This window comes from Mercurialis annua, linkage group LG3 (genome assembly GCF_937616625.2).
Source record: "Mercurialis annua linkage group LG3, ddMerAnnu1.2, whole genome shotgun sequence".
Taxonomy (NCBI): Eukaryota; Viridiplantae; Streptophyta; class Magnoliopsida; order Malpighiales; family Euphorbiaceae; genus Mercurialis; species Mercurialis annua.
This window is the reverse complement of record NC_065572.1, coordinates 23,674,437-23,681,067: the sequence shown is the minus strand read 5'-3', so window position 1 is coordinate 23,681,067 and position 6,631 is coordinate 23,674,437. Positions and strand designations below refer to the sequence as shown.

Below are 6,631 nucleotides of genomic sequence, written 5' to 3'. Positions count from 1 at the left end.
TTGAAAACGTTGCGAAACAAATCGAAACGTTTACAAACGTTCAAAACAAAACCAAACGTTTTACCTTTTCAGCGATTTAAGCCAAACGTTTACAGATGTTACGAAACAAAACCAAACGTTTCACTTTATTAGCAATTTAAGCCAAACATTTACAAACATTACGAAACTAAACTAAACCTTTAAAACGTTACGAAACGAACGTTACGAAAATAATCCAAACGTTTACAAACGTTACGAAACAAAACCAAACATTTAAAACGTTACGAAACAAATCAAAACGTTTACAAACGTTACGAAACAAAACCAAACGTTTCACCTTTTTAGCGATTTAAGTGAAACGTTTACAAACGTTACGAAACAAAACCAAACGTTTCACTTTATTAGTGATTTAAGCCAAACATCTACAAACATTACGAAACAAAACCAAACGTTTATAACCTTACGAAAAAAATCCAAACGTTTACAAACGTTACGAAACAAAACCAAACGTCTCACGTATTTAGGGATTTAAGCCAAACGTTTACAAACGTTACGAAACAAAACCAAACGTTTCACCTTTTTAGCGATTTAAGCCATACATTTACAAACATTACGAAACAAATACAATTGTTTCACCTTTTTAGCGATTTAAGGCAAACGTTTACAAACGTTACGAAACAAATCCAAACATTTCACCTTTTAATCGATTTAAGCCAAATATTTACAAACATTACGAAACAAAACTAAATGTTTCACCTTTTTAGCGATTTAAGCCAAACGTTTACAAACGTTACGAAACAAAACAAACGTTTAACACGTTACGAAACAAATCCAAACATTTACAAACGCTACAAAAAACAACCAAATGTTTCCCCATTTTAAGCCAAACGTTTATAAACGTTACGAAACAAAACCAAACGTTTGTAAACGTTACCAAACAAATCTAAACGTTTCACATTTTTAGAGATTTAAGCCAAACATTTACAAACGTTACGAAACAAATCGAAACGTTTCACTATTTTAGTGATTAAAGCCAAACATTTACAGATGGTACGAAACAAATCTAAACGTTTCGAAACAAATCCAAACGTTTAAAATGTTACCAAACAAATCCAACAGCTTCACCTTTTTAGCGATTTAAGCCGAACGTTTACAAAGGTTACGAAATAAAACCAAACGTTTCCCTTTTTTATCGATTTAAGCCAAACGTTTAGAACCCTTACGAAACAAATCCAAACGTTTCATCTTTTTAGCGATTTAAGCCAAACGTTTACGAACGTTACGAGAAAAATCCAAGCGTTTCAACTTTTTAGCACTTTAAGCCAAACGTTTACAAACGTTACGAAATAAATCTATGTGTTTCACCTTTTTAGCAATTTAAACCAAACGTTTAAAACGTTACGAAACAAAACTAAACGTTTCACATTTTTAGTAATTTAAGCCAAACATTTACAAATGTTACGAGACAAATCCAAATGTTTCACCTATTTAGAAATTAAATCAAATGTTAACAAACATTTCACCTTTTTAGCGATTTAAGCTGAACGTTTACAAATGTTACGAAACAAAACCAAACGTTTCACCTTTTTTGCGATTTAAGCCCAACGTTTTCAAACCTTACGGAACAAATCCAAACGTTTCGTCTTTTTAGCGATTTAAGCCAAACGTTTACAAATGTTATTAAACAAATCAAAACGTTTCACGTTTTTAGCGATTTAAGCCAAACGTTTACAAATGTTACGAAATTTCAAACGTTTCCCCTTTTTAACGATTTAAGCCAAACATATACAAACGTTACGAAACAAATCCAAACGTTTACCCTCTTTAGCGATTTAAGCCAAACGTTTACAAAAGTTACAAAACAAATCCAAACGTTTCCCCATTTTAGCGATTTAAGCCAAACGTATAAAACGGTTCGAAACAAATCCCAACGTTCACCTTTTTAGTGATTTAAGCCAAACCTTTACAAACGCTACGAAACAAAACCAAGTGTTTCACCTTTTTAGCAATTTAAGCCTAACGTTTACAAACGTTACGAAACAAATCCAAGTGTTTCACCTTTTTAGCGATTTAAGACAAACGTTTACAAACGCTACAAAACAAATCCAAACGTTTCACCTTTTTGGCAATTTAAGTCAAACGTTTACAAACGTCACGAAACAAATCCAAATGTTTACAAACGTTACAAAACAAATCCAAGCGTTTCACGTTTATAGAAATTTAAGCCAAATGTTTATAAACGTTACAAAATAAATCCAAACATTTCGCCTTTTTAGCGATTTAAGCCAAACGTTTCCCCTTTTTAGAAATTTAAGCCAAACTATTACAAACGTTACGAAACAAATCCAAACATTTCAACTTTTTAGCGATTTAAGCCAAACATTTACAAACGTTACGAAACAAATCCAAACGTTTACAAACGTTACGAAACAAATCTAAGCGTTCCCGCATTATCGCAATTTAAGCCAAACGTTTACAAACGTTACGAAACAAAACCAAACGTTTCACCTTTTTAGCGATTTACGCCAAACGTTTCCCCTTTTTAGCAATGTAAGTTAAACATTTACAAAACGAAACAAATCCAAATGTTTCACCTTTTTAGCAATTTAAGCCAAATGTTTACAAACGTTACGAAACAAATCCAAGTGTTTCACCTTTTTAGCGATTTAAGCCAAACGTTTACAAATGCTACAAAACAAATCCAAACGTTTCATCTTTTTAGCGATTTAAGTCAAACATTTACAAACGTTACGAAACAAATCCAAACGTTTACAAACGTTATAAAACAAATCCAAGAGTTTCACGTTTATAGAAATTTAATCCAAATGTTTACAAACGTTACAAAATAAATCCAAACGTTTCGCCTTTTTAGCTATTTAAGCCAAACGTTTCCCCTTTTTAGAAATTTAAGCCAAACTTTTACAAACGTTACGAAACAAATCCAAACATTTCAACTTTTAAGCGATTTAAGCCAAACGTTTACAAACGTTACGAAACAAATCCAAACGTTACAAAACAAATCTAAGCGTTTCCCCATTATAGCAATTTAAGCCAAACGTTTACAAACGTTACGAAACAAAACCAAACTTTTCACCTTTTTAGCGATTTATGCCAAACGTTTCCCCTTTTTAGCAATGTAAGCTAAACGTTTACAAAACGAAAATCCAAACGTTTCATCTTTTTAGTAATTTAAGCCAAACGATTACAAACGTTACGAAATAAAACCAAACGTTTCACCTTTTCCTTTTTAACGATTTAAACCGAACGTTTACAAACGTTACGAAACAAAGCCAAACGTTTACAAAGCTACAAAAGAAATCCAAGCGTTTCAACTTTATAGCAACATAAGCCAAAAAGAATGCAAACGCTACGAAACAAAACCAAACGTTTCCCCTTTTTAGCAATTTAAGCCAAACGTTTATAAACGTTACGAAACAAATCCAAGCGTTTCACTTTTAAGCAATTTAATCCAAACGTTTACCTAAGTTACGGAACAAAACAAAACGTATCACATTTTTAGCGATTTAAGTCAAACGTTTACAAACGCTACGAAACAAATCCAAACGTTTCACCTTTTTAGCGATATAAGCCAAACGTTTACAAACATTACGAAACAAAACCAAATGTTTCACCTTTTTAGTCATTTAAGCCAAACGTTTAGAAACGTTACGAAACAATACCAAATGTTTCGCCTTTTTAGCGATTTAAGCCAAACGTTTACAAACGTTATGAAACAAATCCAAACATTTACAAACGTTATGAAACAAATCCAAGCGTTTCACCTTTATAGCAATTTAAGCCAAACGCTTACAAACGTTACGAAACAAAACCAAACGTTGCACCTTTTTAGCGATTTAAGCCAAACGTTTACAAACATTATAAAACAAAACCAAATGTTTCACCTTTTTCGCGATTTAAGCCAAACGTTTATGTAATACCCCGTATTTTTCCGGCTTGTTCCGATGATTTTTTCGATGTGTTTCGGGTTGGTCCTTGGTGGTTTGCTTCCTTGAAACCATGATTTGGTTTTCATAACCTTCGGTGTGTTGTTTAGATTAGGTTCTGATCCTTATCGAATAAGTGTTTATGTGTTTTCCTGATATGACATACTTTAGTAAAATGTCCATATCTCCCAATTGCACCGTCGGATCGGGCCGCCGTTCGGATATCTTGTTCCTAAGAGGATTAACTAAAATCTGGTCGGTCGGATCGTGTTTTTATTGAGTTCGCGGGCGCAAACTATAGTTAGCGGTCACTAACTAATGCTGTTGAAGTTAGCGGGTGCGAACTATACTTAGCGGGCGCGAACTTGCACTGTTCAGTTCGCTGTTTTTCTATTAAAAGACCCCTTATTCGACCTAAACTCTTTTCCTTCGACTTTTAAAACCCTAAAACGGCTGGAGTCATATTCTAACTCATTCCTATCAACATTCCTCTCAATTTTAATCCTTGGCTGATTTGGGTTGATTGATTTCTGGTTTTTATTGTTCTTAGTCTAATCAAGAGTTATGTGGTTCTAATCCCTTCTTATATGGTGTAGAGATTGCTAAATTGTTGTATGAATCTATACTTGAGTGTTTTGGCTTTATATTTTCTGTTTTGCTTTGATTTGAAATTCTGGAAATAATCTATGTGTATTGGTTGTGACTTATTGATGTTGGCTATACATTGGATGATTGGAATACTTGTTTGATTGAAGGTTTATATGGAGTTGCTGTCGTTCTGATTTATAATTCTGTTTTAAGCCTTTATTAAAAATCTGGAAATTTCAAAGTAAATGAATCATAGGTTGTTAGATGTTTAACAATACATTGGGTGATTGGAGGAATCGTTTAAATGAAACAATGTATCACTTGGGTTAAGTTGTGGAATTGAATTATGTTTTGAACTTTAAACTAAAAGCTGAAAATGTTATTTTGAAGGTTAAAAGATTGTTAATGGGAAATTCCTACTTTGGGTGATTGGATATAATTGACTAAGGCTAGATTATATGTTAAAGGTGGTTTTAATTGGAATAAAACGTTGTTTTAAGAATATTTACATATGACTGGAAATCATTTGAGTATATAAAGGATGTTTGTTTACCTTGGGTTATTTGGATAACAAATTGTTGTTATGGCATTTAAGGTAGAATTATTTTACAATGGTTTTAAAGGCTATCTAAGTGTGCAGTTCAGATCTGAGTTTATCATTTCAATGTGTTTTGGAGTCATGTTTATTTACACTTAATGTGTTTTAATTGAGAAATATGAACTCCGGGTGGAATTGTCAAGTGTTGACAGTCTATTGGTTATTGTTGCTATTTGTGGTATTGGTTTGAATTTTGGTTAAGCTTATAGTGAGTTCCTTGTTTTTAAATACATTGGTTTCATTTTAAAGGATTTAACTTTGGATTTTACTCTGGTTGGGTCGGGTTAGACTTGTGTCGCCCGACATGTTGTGTTAAGCATATAGTTGACATATGGCTAACACACTACTCTGGGATATGTTGGATTTCGAAAAGGTGTTGTTGAATTATATTACTCTGGATTGTTTTTTGAAAACGAGAACTCACCTAAACTTAACTAGTTATTGTATTTGTTGGATATGTATGTACTTTGGCTTTGGGATTACTGTGTTTCGAATGTTGATCTTTGGTTGTGTTAAGATGCTAGTCCTATATGGTGTCTAGTAATCTTAGAGTTAGGGGTTGTTCAGATTTTAACATATACATTGTTTTAGACCCGTCGACTGCTCGTGCTTCGGAGTCTATGCAGGGTTAGCTGTTTGCCAAGATTTACGTGGATAAGCAAGCAGTGAGTTTGTAGTGCTATTTACCGCTTTATTAAGTACCGCAATTTATTTTTAATATTATAAATGCTTTTGAACTGTTTTAAGCGATTATGGATCTGGATTGAAACGAGCTACTCGATAGGCTTGTATCGAGACTGTGTGCACCGGTAAGTACTCTGGGAAACGGCAGACTAAAGTCTTGCTTACGCTGGTATATATATATGACGAGGATTTGTTCCCGTCCACTCTGGGTTTATCGGTATGCTATGTCATACTTACGCTGGGATCATTTCAACACTGTTTTCTATAATCATACTATATTAGTATAAACTGTTTTGATTTAAGGGTTTTAAACTTAATAAATGTAAATAGTATTGCGAACTCATCTCAGTATATCTTACCCCGTTGTTTTCCCAAATTTTCCAGGTTTATGATTTGAAAGCTGGTCCACTCCGATTCTTTTGATTCTTCGGAGGTTTTTATGTTATTTAACTAGTTACTGTTTTCGAACTCTTAGACCGCAGTAGAACTAGTTTATTTATTACATCTGATATTACACTTTGGAATTGTCGATATATTCGATTATTTATATTTGGCATGATTACTCCAGATTACGATATTGTTATATATAAGGCATGTTGTTGAACATTTAAGATATTTAAGTTATTTATATTTGAACTGTATTATAAATTGCTAGACATAGGTTGGAGTCTCGGTTGCCCCCGAGCAGTTTTCTGCAGGTTTAAATGTTTATTTGATTTCTGCGAGGCTTACTACGGGTTTTGGTACAACCATACCCATACCCTAGCGCCGGTCACGATTCATGAAATTGGGTCGTGACAAAGTTGGTATCAGAGCTTTGGTTTCAAACCAAGGCCAT

General features: G+C 33.4%; 1 long non-coding RNA gene across 1 annotated transcript; it reads left to right on the top strand.

Moving 5' to 3' along the window:
* The first annotated feature begins 5,414 nt into the window (after nucleotides 1–5,414).
* On the top strand, nucleotides 5,415–6,340 carry LOC130015355 (uncharacterized). The gene is made up of 2 exons (XR_008790483.1): nucleotides 5,415–5,774; nucleotides 6,178–6,340. It is a non-coding gene; the product is annotated as an uncharacterized LOC130015355 (long non-coding RNA).
* The last annotated feature ends 291 nt before the right edge of the window (nucleotides 6,341–6,631 follow it).